General features: G+C 37.2%; 1 long non-coding RNA gene and 1 pseudogene across 1 annotated transcript in view; one reads left to right on the forward strand and one right to left on the reverse strand.

The window, feature by feature from the left end:
• LOC132003921 (uncharacterized) overlaps positions 1 to 16,463 on the forward strand; it is a 48,138-nt gene that overhangs the window by 13,911 nt on the left and 17,764 nt on the right. The window lies entirely within an intron of this gene.
• Positions 11,374 to 13,096, reverse strand: LOC132004071 (keratin-associated protein 15-1-like; annotated as a pseudogene).

A 16,463-nucleotide genomic window follows, 5' to 3' on the forward strand; every position in this document is an offset into this window, starting at 1 on the left:
GTCCTGATTTTGTGCTCTGTTGCTCCACCACTTGCCGGGAGCTGGCCCCTCCCCCCGGGGGTCTATCTTCCCGTCGCTTTGGATTCACTTCTCCGCCGGTCCTACCTTTCAGAAAGTGGTTGTTTTTCTGTTTCCAGAATTGCTGTTCTTCTTCTCTTCGATCTGCTGATGGATTTTCAGGTGTTTGCAAACTTTAGATAAGCTATCTAGCTGATCTCCTGCTAGCTGATGTAGTCCCAGCCTGCTACTTCGCCATCTTGAGTCCTCCTCCCAGCTGAGTGAATTTTGCCCTCAATTTTTCCCCACCCTTTATCTTTTAACATTATATCTACATTTCAGAGATTCTGAAGGCATTTACAACAACTAATGGAATTTTACTGAATTCGACAGAGCCTTTGAATTTGGATTATATTTTTGTCACTGAGACCTTAACAACACATATTTGTTATCTTAGTAGAGATTAGGTATTTCATGAGAAGAAAAGGAAAAAAGAAAAAGAGCGCAGACTAGACAAAGGGAATACAAGCGGGAAACTGTTGTTTTAGAAGTGAAGGTACAAGAGGAAGGAAAAAAATGGATTGACTATAGACTGAATGAAAATTGATGGGTGGCAAAGAGAAATTTCACATACTTTACATTTTGATCTACCTGTCATAGCTTATTAATGGTTAATGGAGGACAGAGTCTCAATGATATTCTAAAAGACGTTGTAACATGCCTATTAGAATGGCTGTAACTCCAAACGCTGACAGCAACAAATGCTGACATGGTTGTAGAGGAACAGCAGCTCTCATTTATTGCTGATCAAAAGCACAATGGTACAGCCACTTTGGAAGAAAGTGTGCCGGTTTTGTACAAAACTAAGCATAGTCTTACACATAAGATCCAGCAAGAACTCTCCCTGGTTTAACCCAAATGAGCTAAAAGCTTACATCCACACAAAGACCTGAACACAGACATTTATAGTTTTATTCTTTACTGTCCAAACTTGAAGCAATCAAGTTTCCTTCCATAGGAGAATGAGTAAACAAACTGTGCCAGCTCCAGACAATGGAATATCATCCAGTGATAAAAAGAAGTGAGCTATCAAGCTGAAGAAGATGTAGAGGAATGATGAAAGCTTACTGCTGAGTGAAAGAAGTCAATGTGAAAAAGCTACATACTGTAAAATCCCAACTATGACATTCTGGCAAAGATGAAACAATGAAGAGAGCAAGTTTAGTGGTTGCAAGAGCTTGGGGGAAGGAGGGAAGAATGGGTGGAGTACAGAGGATTTTTCATGGTTTAATGATGATTACATGATATTATGCATTTGTTAGAAACCATAGAATAGTATGACACAAGGAGTGAACCCTCATATAAACTATAAACTTCAACTAATAACAACATATCAAATTGGTTCATTAATTGTAATTAATATACCATACTAATTCAAGATGTTTAATAATGGGGTAAATGTGTGTGTGTGTGTGTGTGTGTGTGTGTGTGTGTGTGTGTGTGTTTGTGACTAGGGTATAGAGACTCTACTTTTTTCTCAATTTTTCTGAAGCATAAAAGTATACTAAAAATGTTCTGTTAATTAAAAAATAAGAGATTAAATGCAATATTAGATATATGGGTGAAGAAATGAGAGGAAATAGTGAATGTAGAAATAGAGAAGAGATACGATCTGATTTTTTTTTTAGATTTTATTTATTTATTTGACAAAGAGGGGGTAGATCACAAGTAGACAGAGAAGCAGGCAGAGAGAGAAGGGGATGCAGGCTCCCTGCTGAGCAGAGAGCCTGATGTGGGGCTCCATCCCGGTCCCTGAGATCATGACCTGAGCCGAAGGCAGAGGCTTAACCCACTGAGCCACCCACAATCTGCATTTTTAAAAAGAATTATTTATTTGACAGAGAGAGAGAGAGAGAGAGAGAGAGAGAGCTTGATTAAGCACATGCAGAGGGAATAGCAGAGGAAGGGAGAAAAGAAGACTCTCCACCAGAGCAGGAGGCCCAATGTGGGACTTGATCCCAGGACCCTGAGTTCATGACCTGAGCTGAAGGCAGATGCTTAACTGACTGAGCCACTCAGGTGCCCCATGATCTGCATTTTGGGAAGCAACCTGGGTACATCTCATACCAGAGAAGATGGCTAGGATTTGGAAGGATAACTTTTAGTCAGCTTTGAAAGCTACTCTGCAATAAATATTTGATTGCTGTGACTTGCCTTCAGTTTGTGAACAATTTTGTCCCATGCTTGTCAAAGCCCATGGACCAGTACAACACAAAGAATGCAATATAAACTATGGATTTTAGTTAATAATTATATATCAATATTAGTTCATAAATTATAACAAGCAAAAATGGTTTTTATTTTTCAAAGTAATATAAAAAATAAAAAGTGTATCAGTTATGTGGCCAATGTTCTAAAATTAAAGAAAACATAGATTATTTATGTATTTATTTTCTAAAATTCCTTACTGATATCACAACAGTCAAGCTGATTCTTCTTGGCTCTCAAATGTTTCCATTTCCTTATCTCTGAAAGAGGTAAATAACTCACTTTTTTTAAAATTTATTTTTTATTTATTTTCAGCATAGCAGTATTCATTATTTTTGCACCACACTCAGTGCTCCATGCAATCCGTGCCCTCTATAATACCCACCACCTGGTACCCCGACCTCCCACCCCCCACCCCTTCAAAACCCTCAGATTGATTTTCAGAGTCCATAGTCTCTCATGGTTCACCTCCCCTTCCAATTTCCCCCAACTCCCTTCTCCTTTCTATCTCCCCATGTCCTCCATGCTATTTGTTATGCTTCACAAATAAGTGAAACCATATGATAATTGACTCTCTCTGCTTGACTTATTTTACTCAGCATAATCTCTTCCAGTCCCATCCATGTTGCTACAAAAGTTGGGTATTCGTCCTTTCTGATGGAGGCATAATGTTCCATAACTCACTTTTTAGCCTGAGGAGTAAGATGCTTTAAAAGGATATGATAGATGTTAGAGCTTTGACTTTGACCTATTTCTTTGATTTAACTTGTAAATGAAGCACATCAATCTAGAAACAAAAACAAAAACAAAACAGAGATGAAGAAACATTTCATTGAGAAACACACCACAAGCAGATATGATTGGCATGCCTAGCTATGAAGAATTCTGTTTCGGGTCTGATATGTTCAGCCTTTGAAGATACTTCATTCCTTCTTACAAAGTGATGCAATAACTTTTAGAGGCCACCCTAACTAGGCACCAAAGCAATCTTAAACATTTTAATGAGTGTTAGGGCCTATTCCTGTGTCAGGGGACAATGCATGAGTGAATTGTGTCAAGTATATAATTGAGAAATGACACAAAAGGAGAGTATACATGTGCTTTTTTACATGCTTTAACCAAAGTATATAAACATTTCTTTATACATGCTGACATTCACATTCAAGATCTTGCCTTGAATACAGCAAACCAAATTCAACACGCCTGACACCAATGGGCTACTATGGCGACTACTATGGAGGCCTGGGCTACAGCTGTTGAGGATTTGGTGGCCTGGAATGTGGCCATAGCTGTGGATGTGGCAGTTTCTGCAGGCTGGGCTGGGGCTGGGGAGGTTATGGATGTGGCCGCTTCCACCCTCGGTGGTATGGAGGATATGGATTCTTAACTTCTACTGAAATCCTGCCCTGGAAGTTCAACATCTGAGGCCATAATGTGCTTAACTCAAATTAACCAAAACATGAATGAAGCAATATCAGCTGGGATCAAGCCAAGATGAAAGTATTTTGCCCCTTAGATTCTAGGAAATTGTATCATTTTTTATGTGCCTGCTTCTGGTATCCCCTACATGCACTTTAATAACTGTAGAAATTCTTACTTTGCTTTGCAATAAATTATCCTAATTTAAAATGGAACATGCGGCTTACTTTATTTATTTATTTGTTCATTTTTTAACTGAATTCTGACTTTATCTTTCACAGCGCATTTCTCATTTTGTGTCCTTTCAAAGAAATAGTACTGAAATTCTGGATACATGTTCCTGAAATTATCATAGCAATATAAACACCTAGTAATCACCTAATTTTTGTTAGTGGTATTAGTTTTGATTTAGAATCTTGAAGGTATTATTTCTAGTTTAGCTAGATCTGAAAAAAATAATTAGCAAGCAATGCTAAGATCAAATACTATTTAAAATACTTAAGGTAGATTTGAAAGACTCAGATTTGTTTACCAAACATAAAAATAGTTTTGTTTAGCCAGATAGTAAGGTCTAAACTTTCAGTCAAACTACTCTTAGTTTATTAGCTTTACACTGGCTAGATCAGGGAATGTAATAGCTTGATGACTTCACTGCATGACTATACTATTTAGCTTGACAGAGTAAAACAATAGCTATTCTATTTTCTTAATGGTTAATAACATTTGTCCAGATTTTGGAGAAATGCCTTCTGTAGTTATAAAGAAGAATAATCAATACCATGACTTGGAGCAGATATTTGACATTATATTAATATTATATTATTAGAATTTGAAATGACTGTTTTTATGTTTCTCTGCTATATTTGGAGGAATGCTCCAGCACATCTTTATTTCCAGGGAAAATCTATTGCTTATGTTAAAGAGAACACATCACAGCTGATTCACCAACCCCCAAACCGAGGCATATTTGTCAGAGTCAAATAGGCAGAGTGTGACATAGAGAATGAAACCTGTTTGACTTATTTGTAATTTTATTGCTTCAGCTTGGCTGAATGAGCATGAAATATTCCAATTATCAACTATTTTTATTTTTAGAATGATCAATGAAAATGAAACAATTCTGGAAAAAAGGAGACAAAAATAATTAACTAACATTGTTGTGAGGTCATCAAAAATTTGATTAGAACTGAAAACATTAAACAAAAAAGAAAAAGATGAATAAATTAGATGCTATTATGTTACCGCATTATGTTTATATAGAGAGAGAATTTAAAGTGGAAAAATTCCAAGTAATGTGCTAAGTAAAAATAATTTTAATATATAAATCTGACAAAATGCCAACACCCAAAAATGTAAAGAGTTCCTGCTAATCAATGATAAAATATTGATTAATTGATTAATAGCAAACAAGCCCCCTTAAAAATGGACAAAATACTTGAACAGGCATTTCAAAAGAGAGGATATTTAAGCGGCTTATAATCTTATGTAAAATTCTCAATGTCATCATTGATCAGGAAAGCCAAATTAAAATAATATTCAGATATCACTATGTACCCTAAAGATGATCAGATTAAGATGTCGAAATGGCCAATGTAGATAAGGTTGTGGAAACTAGAACTTTCATAAGCTGCTGGTGGTATTGTAAATTTAGCAACTGTATTGGAAAATTGTTTAGTAGAATCTACTGAAGCTAAATATATATAGTATAAATTACCAATGTGTGTCCCATGCATGCCCAAAGTAAAGGAACACCTCGGTCTACAAAAAGAACCACTTGTAAAAGATATGTAGCAGCTTTATTCATATTGGGAAGAAAAGAAGGAAGGAAGGAAGGAAGGCAGGTAGGCAGACAGGCAGGCAGGAAATGAGGAAGGAAGGGAGGGAGGGAGGGAGAGAGGGAAGGAAAGCACACAAATACAGATTTACCAGAGCAAAGTAGTAAATAAATTGTGCTTTAGTCATTCAATGGGCTACTTTGCAGTAATGAATACAATAAAACTAAAGCTATATGCAACAATGATGTATCTCACAGAGATAGTGATGTACAAAATCATTCAGGAGAGAAAAGCTGCTGGTATACCCTCTGATGTCATTCATGTGATGTCCAGATGGGACAAACTTCTAGAGAGTAATACTAACTTGGTAGGGTCAAGAGAAAATTTGGGGAGCTTGAGTGTGATCGGTGTAGGTGGTCTGTCAATAAAATAAAAATATCACTAACTTGTACACTTAGGACTTGGGTATTTTATACTATGTTTTAAACAACAACAAAAGCAAATGAAATGATGGCTTTATGTTCCTCTATAGCAGGAAATCTATTCCAGACAATTCCTCCTTTAAACCTTCAGATGCATTTATAGAGATATCCATGTCTATGGAAGATGTGATCTTTACCTGTAAGAACCTTAGAGTGCATTCACCCACTTAACTCACCCTTACTGTTTTTCTGCAGCATGCTAGTAGTTGTTCAGCAGTCAATGAGTCCAGCTGGGAAAATACATCATTTCATAACTGCTTATATGTTCCAAAAAGCTGGACAGTATATTTGAAGCCATGAGAGCTTGAAAAGAATTTCGATGTTCCGTTCAAATTAAAAATGTATTGGGGCGCCTGGGTGGCTCAGTGGGTTAAAGCCTCTGCCTTCGGCTCAGATCATGATCCCAGGGTCCTGGGATCGAGCCCCGCATCCGGCTCTCTGCTCAGTGCAGAGCCTGCTTCCTCCTCTCTCTATCTCTGCCTGCCTCTCTGCCTACTTGTGATCTCTGTCTGTCAAATAAATAAAATAAAATCTTAAAAAAAAAAAAGCCAACTTTAAAAAAAAAATTAAAAATGTATCTGGTGGGGCTCAAGCAGGATTCAGGTCAGTCTTGGGTTTAAGTGATTAACTTCTTGGAGTGGAGCTTAAGGACTTTTTGCCTTCAGTGGGTCTATTACTCTACCCTGTCTTTTTACATTATACTTATATTTTTGGAGATTCTGAAGACATTTCCAATGTTAAAACCTCTATTTCACAAGGTATTAGGCATTTTTTTCTTAGTGTCTAAGATCTTACTAAGCATTTCATATCTTCACAGACACTGTTAGTTATTTTCCAAAACAGAAATCAAAACACACAATAGGCAAAAAGATGTAATGAGTACTGAGTGTTATATGGAATTGGGGAATAACTGAACTCTACGTCTGAAACTAATGACATACTGTATGTTAATTAATTGAATTTAAATAAAATAATATAAAAACACAGGCAAAGAGAATACGAAGGCAAAAAGATCATGGTAAGAGTGAAGATATATATGGAAGAATTTAAGTATGAATTGTATAAAAAATGGAGGGAAGCCAAAGAGAAATTGTATATATTTCATTATTTCCCCTATTTCCCAGACCCTAGTGGGGACTGAGAGGAATGAGGCAAAGTGATATTCAAAAACTGATTGGATAAGAAGGTAAATAATGGATTAGGGGAAAGGGAGGAAAAAGTGTCCATACAGCAGGAGGCAGATGTAATCTATTTTTGGATAGATGATATGCCAGAAAGGGAGTCTATATGTGAATAAAAAGGATTTTGAATAATCTTTAATGTTGCTTATGATTTTTGATTACTCTGATTTGTCTTTAATATTTGAGCAATATTACTTCATGTTGTTCATCCAAATGTTCATTTTCCAAGCTAGTATGCAAAATCAGAAAAGAGAATATTTTTATGGTGGCCAATGTTATAAAATAAGAGAAAAACGATAGCTTTATTTCAACTTTTTTTTCCCCTGAAGTTCTATACTGGTGTTCACAGAAGGTGAGCTGATGCTTCCAGAGTTTCAAATGATTCTTCAGCTTTGAAAAAAAGACTTTACCATGAAGTATTATATGCCTTTGAAGGGATATAGTAAATTTTAGTAACTTGAATTTAACTAATTTCTTTCATTTAATCTTAAGTGAAGTATAACAATTCAAGATAAGCCAGAGATAGTGCAATATTTAATTTTAAAACGTAACACTTCCAACTGTGTTATTTAATATCCCTGGCTATAAGGAATTTTATTTTGTCTGGGATGTCCAGACTTTGAAAATACAGCAATTCTTTCTCATAAAAAGGATGCAGTATGTTTAAGGGACACCACACCTAGGCAACAATGCAAATTCAAACACTTTCATGAGTTTGAGGGGCTCTTCATATGTCAAGATTGTGTGAGACAGGGGTAACACATAGAATGACTCAAAAATAGGTGGTATGTATTTTACCACATGATCTGCTCAGGAGATATAAAACATCACTCTAGACATGTTGCCATTGATACTCAAAATCTTCTTTGAACAGCAAAACAACTCACAACCCTTTTCGCCAGGAGCCATTGCACCAACTACTATGGAGGTCTAGGTTGTTGCTGTGGAAGCTTTTATGGCCTGGACTGAGGATATGGCTGGGGATGGGCCAACTTCCCCTGACTGGGCCGTGGCTGTGGCTGGAGGGGTCACAGATATGGCTGCTGCCTCCTGCTGTGCTATGGAGGATATGGATTCTCTGGATTCTACCAAACTCCTGTGTCAGTAACCCAACATCTAAAATTACAAGGGACTTCCCAAAACTGAGTGCAGTATCTGAACATTCAATAACATGCTGGGATTGTTTCCACAAATGTATTTATCTTTTCAGAATTTTGGACTTTTCAATATATTCCTATATCTTCCTCATAACTTTAGAATCCTCTTCTTTTGCTTTTATAACTGATTAGATTATCTGTCCCCCTTCTAACAAAATATCACCTTTGAAAATGAAATACAGTTTTTATTTTGTTCATGGAACTCAAGTATATGAAAATGATATACTGCTATCATTTTTAGCCCTATAAGACACATCTGCAGACTTTGGAACTATTACTGATTAAGTGTGAAGTGATGGAGCCACACAATGGTTATTTTACCTGCTCTGTACGTTGAGACTGCACAAGACCCAGATGAGATAGACTGAAAGGAAAATGCTACTCAATTGTCAATGAGGGAAGCAATCTCCCTGGTTTATAATAATTTTTTTTCATATACCTCACAAATATGCATACAACTATATGTAAAAACTAATAATTCTAGACTGAAATGAAAAAAAATTTAAATGTTAGTAATTTAATATTTTTCAAACTTTTGCTTTTATTTAGATAATGTTTATATTTGTCAATAACAAAAAGGCCGTTTAATATATTTATGTACTTATTTATCAAATATATGTGCTTTATATGAGTCAAATCACATTTTAAACTCAGAATAATGCATAATAAATCTTTCTACTAATTCAAAATTCATTTGGGTCTTTTTAATTTTAAGAACAATCAAATGATAATAGATCAAACATTTTCACTAGTCTAATTATAAAATACATTGCCTTTCCAAGAATTTTTGAATTTGAATAATCTCATTGTGTGTATCATACTCTTCAGCACATTATTTCATTTGACATTTGCATCAAGCAGCTGACCTAAAGTAACAAATTGGGGTAATTTTTTTCTTGTGAGATCATTTAACTCAAAGCATTTTAATTAAGATTATTTAGTTAGTTCTCTTACATTCTTACTGTATTCTTACAACTAGACACGTCATTCTTCTCTACCACCATTCTCATTTTGAAGAATTTTTTCAGCTCAGTAAGGGAAAGAAACAACCAGCTATAATTTTGAATGAAACAAAGAAGTCATGTTGACACAAGTAATCTAAAGCATGCTGGAATGGATGACCAAGTTCTCATTTTCTTTCCTCCTGTCTTTTCTCTCTGGCTTAAACAGGAGAAATTGGGAGCAGCATATTGATGGAAGACAAGGGAGAGCAAGGAGTTTAAACCAAATGATCATGTCAATGATCAATGATCAATGGTCAGTGGCCTGTCAAATCATGCCAGGCCTAAAATTAAAGAAAAAGGGAGGAGGCTCAATGTAGCTATAATGCTGATTTTTAATTTATAGTGGATTGAAATTAACTACTAATGTGAGATAAAGACAGTTCTTAATATCTTAATGTGATCATAGATCTGCCCATGGAATTGTTCAGAGATCCAGGCTAGTTAGATCCCTCAGGTCAAGTGTGAAATTCAATATCATGGGAAAGATGAAGCAATTTCTTAATTATACCCTATTGGGTCTAGCATGTTTAATACATTAGTTATATTTAAAATCAAAGGTGGCCATCCATTGATTCTCAATTCATTCTCATATTCAGCTGCAGAGTTAGAGTTTCATTCACTGAGTCCTAGATAGGGTCTATTTCAGGAATTAATTTTTTGACCAAATTAAGTTTACAAAAAAAGATACTGAATTCAACTCATGAAAAATTCCATCTTTTTATTTATCATTTCACCATTTATCACTATTTTGCCTTATTATAAATCAGAATAAACATCATGGAAGCTATGAAAATGTAGTTCTCACACCTCCCTCTGCAGGGGAGATAATTGACTGACATCTCTAGCTTCCAGTCTCTGAATCTACCACCACATGCATGCCAACCTCATACCGTGCCCTCTCCTTGGCCAGTTACTGAGCTTGGCAGGGATACTAAGGCCAGTCCATCTCTGTCTGTGAGACATGGAATTACTTTAGTAAATAACTTATCAAAGCTTTCTTGGATCTGCTCTGGTTACTTCAACCCAACATTCCTTCTTTGTTTCTATCTGTCCTTCACTGAATTCAAATCTTCATTGTGGTCTGATGACTCTCCCAGAATTCTCCAGCTACCTCTCCATTTTCCCTGACAGGCATTTTCTCCAATAAATTTCTTTTAGGTCAAACCCTGTTTGGCAGATATTTCTCAAAGGACTACAACTAACACATTAGATCAACAAGATTTTAATACAAAATGGTAACTCTTTGGATGGTCAATGATGAGTTTTATGTGATTTCCTCACACTTTTTCCCCACTCACACCTTTTTTTTGAAGTCCCTGTTCTTTGTATTCCTATTGAGACTTTAATTTTTTGTCCCCATTATTGTACTGTCATGTATGACAGTAAATTAGAATTGTATGTGTGTGAACTTCATGTAGGCAGGGACTTTATGCCTTTATTCAGGATGATAGCAGGTCTATAACAAAACTCTAAATATTTTTGCAGTGAATGCCTAACTAAAAACAAAATTTTCTAAAGCAGTTAAATAAACAAATTCATCTATCAGGGTACATAAATCCTTAACCTGTAAGATATGTCACATATTTAAATTATCCTTAAAATTCCTTGTTTTCTATTCAGTAACATCATAATAAAACCTATGGCACTAACAAAACAAAACAAAACAAAAAGGTGCTTACCTAATGATGACAGTTGAAGGCACTGGCTACATTCAACAAATGTACAATATGAAAAAGAAAAATGGAGTGCCATAATTCATGGTACAGAAAAATTTACTTTAAATGCCAGTGCTATTTGAAATATACTTAAGTGAAAGAATCCTAGGAGAAAAATAAGAGAAAAATCTTGGAGAGGATTGAAAGGGACTCTGAGCATTGACATAAAAATGAAAATCCAAGATTTATCTTATATGTCTGATTTAGAAAAGGTCACAGGCCAAGGTTACTCTGTCCACAGTGAATCACATACTCTGAGAGAGATCATGATGGCAAGTTCTGGTGATGCAGATGGTCAGTAATCACAGGTATTGAACAGGCTACACATTAAGGTTTCATAAGTCACAGACACAGTGGTGAAATAATGGGGAATATTTAGCAAGTTGATCCAAAAAAGTGAGAGCTAAAGGCTGGTTGGTAACAAGTTTACTGGCAACTCCTGGAAGTAAAGTAAGTTAGATGACTGAAGCTGGACCAACAGCCCAGAGATTGGAAACCAGTGCTTCCACAATGAATAGACCCAAGGCCAATATTTCCACATTCCAGAGACCCCTGTAATTTGTTTGACAGGGACTGAAGTAGATGGAACTCTTTGGGTGGGATTTCTGGTAGGATCTGGCTCCAGCACAGGACGTACCCAAGCTGGTAGGCTCACAGCAGATCTCCTGATAGCCACTGAATACAGAGGAGCCCAGCTGGCAGGTGCTGGGAGAGTAGACTACATTGGTGGGGTAGAAAGAATCATAGGTGGAACATGGGTACCCAAGGTAACATCCAAGAGAGTGGGAGGAGAAGTTTCCAGGGTTGCAGTTGTAATGAATATCGAGTTCTGAGTTCAGCTGAGTTGCAGAGAGGTTTTCTGAGTGTGACTGTTACCTTCTACTGGATGCTTATATAAACGAGCAATGAGTTAGTAGCATGTGCACATTTTAATAAGCATGCTTAATTAGTCTCTAGTCAAAATGAAATACATTAACTTTCAAAGACTTTTTTTTTAAATGAAGGCAGACTTTTAAATGAAAGAATTTCATTAGGTTTTCAAAGCAATTGTTTATGAGCAAAGATGTCATCTCTCATTCAACTAGCTTGGGTAGATGAATATAATTGCATGTTAATAGTCCCTGTAAGATTGGTGTTTTATTCATCCTATCCCCTCAAGCTATTGTATCAAATGGGTAACACAGTGAGAATTTTGTTCTGTTTAAAGTTAAAAAAAAATACTTTTACAGTCTGGAGGGCATATTTATTTTGTCCCAAGTTTAGGAACCCGGTTGAGAACAGAAAAAAACAAAAACAAAAACAAACAAAAAACCCTACAATCCTTAATATCTGTTTCATTTTTCAAATCTTGTGGACCTTATAGAAGAAATAACCTACTAAGAACTCTTAATTGGTAAGAAAGCTAAATGTGTGTCCTACATATTTGGATTTTGGTTTTCTTATAGTATAAGTACCCCAGCTGTTTTTGTGTGTACAGGTTTTTGATATAAGAATGAAGGGTCCAGGGGTGCCTGGGTGGCTCAGTGGGTTAAGCCGCTGCCTTCAGCCTGAGTCATGATCTCAGAGTCCTGAGATTGAGCCCCGCATTGGGCTCTCTGCTCAGTGGGGAGCCTGCTTCCTCCTCTCTCTCTGCCTGCCTCTCTGCCTGCTTGTTATCTCTCTCTGTCAAATAAATAAATAAAAATCTTTTAAAAAAATTAAAAAAAAAAAAAAAGAATGAAGGGTCCAGAGGCACCTGGGTGGTTCAGTCAGTTGTCTGCCTTCAGTTCAGGTCATGATCTCAGAGTCCTGCATTCCAGCCCTGTTGTGGGTTCTCTGCTCTGCAGGGAGTCTGCTTCTCCCTCTCCCTCTGCTGCTCCCCTTGCTTCTGCTCTTTCACTCACACATAATTTCTCTGAAATAAAGTAAAGTAAAGTAAAATAATAAAATAAAATAAAAGTAAAATAAAGTGCCCAGGGGCATCTGGGTGGCTCAGTCAGTTAAGTGTCTGACTTCTGCTCAGGTTGTGATCTCAGGTCCTGGAATAGAGTCCTGTGTGGAGCTCCCTGCTCAGTCATGAGTCTGCTTCTCCCTCTCTCCATACCCATCTTCCCCACATGCTCATGCTCTTGCTCTCTCTCAAATAAATAAAACTTGGCGGGGGGGAAGCATAAAGGGTCCAATATTTGCAGGAGTACATTGAAGATTACATTGTAAAAAATGCTGAAGTTGAAGAATCCTCACCCTGAAGTTGACTTGCTTTTTGATAGAAATCATGGATAAATTATCAAAAGCTCTTCATCCTCATAAAGTTTAAGTAAATTTTTGGTAGGGTTGATGTTTTGAGAACAGAAGAATAAGGACTATGCATAAAAATTGGTCCTTTGTTCTCTTAGTTTCCATTCATAGGGTAGGAATTTTACTACAGAAGGTAAATAAAATCAAGTAATTAAAAAAGTGTCCACCCCATGTAGACTTCAAAGAAAGATCAAGTGTTGGAAGAATTCATAGTCACAAATGATCTTTATAAATTGAAATGGTGTAGGAGGGAATCAGAACAGATGATAATGTGAAATAAAGAATGAATGCCTTTGGGACCTCTGATGTGACACATGTAACAAATGACATATATATTCTGCCTAGAAGACTAGCATTATAATTATTTTTCTAAACCCTCCTATCAAGTGCTGCATTGATGAACACAAGTAGAGTAGTCCATGAGTGCAGGAAATGGCTTAAAATAACCTATCGGAATGGGCAAACCTCATAAGACACCCATCTTCAAAAACCGATATGTTGTCTAATGGACATGAGCTGAGACTTATTCTAGAAAGGACTGAGATTGCTAGGTGGAAGTTTTAAAGGAAGATTCATTAAAATCTAAAACAAGTCACTTTTGTAGGTAATGAGATTTTCATCTTGAGGGCACCTTATCAAGATATTATAAATGTGATTCCAGTCTGGTAGAGGACTGGGGATAACTGCTAAACCCCCAAATTGTAAACTTTATGGGTCTGAACATTTTGAGTAGACAAAATGGTTTTCAAGCATTTTCATTTATCACTTATATCAGCTATTTCTGTGGAAGAATATCCTATGAGTCAGATATTAGGTAATTCTTGAACATTCTTTTCTCAACAAAATGGAAATTTTTGCACTGCAACACTTTCGTTCAGAAGTGGAAGGGTACACTTTAGTGTGAAAGGAATGAGTCAAACATCCCAGGAGCGATGGCAGATGAACCTTCTCAATCAAGGTATCAATCTTCATTACTCTACTATGTAGAAGTGGAATACAAGTCATAGAACAAGAAAAAATATGACCATTATTTTAGAAATTTTGCAATACTTGTCAGAAACACCTGAAAACAGTTTAAGTCAAAGTGATGTATGTTGCTTTCCAAGGCAAGGAAGAATCTCCTTAAGATGGCTGCTTTGTTAGGCTCTTGTTGAGAATCTTAGCATCCATATTCATCAGTGATATTGGTCTGAAATTCTCCTTTTAGGTAGAGTCTTTGCCTGGTTTGGGGATCAGGGTAATGCTGGCTTCATAGAAAGAGTCTGGAAGTTTTCCTTCTGCTTCAATTTTTTGAAACAGCTTCAGGAGAATAGGTGTTATTTCTTTTTTTAATGATTGGTAGAATTCCCCAGGGAATCCATCAGGTCCTTGGCTCTTGTTTTTTGAGAGGTTTTTGATCACTGCTTCAATCTCGTTACTAGATATCAGTCTATTCAGGTTTTTAATTTCTTCCTGGTTCAATTTTAGGAGTTTATAGTTTTCTAGGAATGCAACCATTTGATCTAGGATGCTTAGCTTATTGGCATATAACTGTTGATAATAACTTCTGATGATTGTTTCTACTTCCTTGGTGTGAGTTGTGATCTTTCTCTTTTCATTCATAATTTTATGAATTTGGGATTTCTCTCTTTTCTTTTGGATTAGTGTGGCTAATAGTTTATTGATATTATCGATTCTTTTAAAAAACCACCTTCTAGTTTCATTGATACGTTCTACAGAATCTCTGGTTCCTACCTCATTGATCTCAGCTCTAATCTTGATTATTTCCCTTCTTATGTGTGGATTTGTTTAATTTGTTGTTGGTTCTCCAGTTCTTTAAGGTGTAGAGACAGCTGGGCTGTTCTGGACTTTTCAATTTTTTTGAGGGAGGCTTGGATGGCTATGTATTTCTCCCTTAGGACAGCCTTTGCTGTATCCCATAGGTTTTGGACCAAAGTGTCTTCATTCTCATTGGTTTTCATGAATCGTTTCAGTTCTTCTTTGATCTCCTCGTTGATCCAGGCATTTTAAGCAAGGTGGTCTTTGGCTTCCAGGTGTTTGAGTTCCTTCGGAACTTTTCCTTGTGATTGAGCTCCAGTTTCAAAGCATTGTGGTCTGAGAATATGCAGGGAATACTCTCAGTATTTTTGGTATCGGTTGAGTCCTGATTTGTGACCCAGTATGTGGTCTATTCTTGAGAAGGTTCCATGTGCACTTGAGAAGAATGAGTATTCTGTTGTTTTAGGGTGGAATGTCCTGTATATATCTATGAGGTCCATCTGGTCCAATGTGTCATTCAATGCTCTTATTTCTTTATTGATTTTTTGTTTCAATGATCTGTCAATTTCTGAGAGAGGCGTGTTAAGATCTCCTACTATTAATGTACTCATATCAATATGACTCTTTATCTTGATTAACAGTTTTCTTATGTAATTGGCTGCTCGCATATTAGGGGCAAAGATATTTACAATTGTTAGATCATCTTGGTGGATAGTCCCTTTAAAAATTATGTAGTGTCGGTCAAGATGGCAGAGAAGTAGCAGGCTGAGACTACTTCAGCTAGCCAGAGATCAGCTAGATAGCTTATCTAAAGATTGCAAACACCTGAAAATCCATCGGCAGATCGAAGAGAAGAAGAACAGCAATTCTGGAAACAGAAAAACAACCACTTTCTGAAAGGTAGGACCGATGGAGAAGTGAATCCAAAGCGATGGGAAGATAGACCCCGGGGGGAGGGGCCAGCTCCCGGCAAGCGGCGGAGCAACAGAGCACAATATCAGGACTTTTAAAAGTCTGTTCCGCTGAGGGACATCGCTCCAGAGGCTACCCGGGGCAAAACCCACACGGGGTCAGTGTGGCCTCAGGTCCCGCAGGGTCACAGAAGGATCGGGGTGTCTGAGTGTCGCAGAGCTTGCGGGTATTGGAACAGGAAAGGCACCTACAGAGACAGAGCGGACAGTAAGCTCGCAACTTGGTGTTACCTTGAACCGGTCGCAAGCTCAGTGAGCTCAGAGCGCGGCCGGAGGTCAGGCAGACGGGAGTAACTGGGCGCTGTTCTCTGAGGGCGCACTGAGGAGTGGGGCCCTGGGCTCTCGGCTCCTCTGGGCCGGAGACCAGGAGGCCGCCATTTGTATTCCCGACCTCCAGAACTCTACGGAAAGCGCTCAGGGAACAAAAGCTCCTGAAAGCAAACCCGAGCGGATTACTCA

The sequence above is a fragment of the Mustela nigripes genome, chromosome 16, assembly GCF_022355385.1.
Source record: "Mustela nigripes isolate SB6536 chromosome 16, MUSNIG.SB6536, whole genome shotgun sequence".
NCBI classification, from domain to species: domain Eukaryota; kingdom Metazoa; phylum Chordata; class Mammalia; order Carnivora; family Mustelidae; genus Mustela; species Mustela nigripes.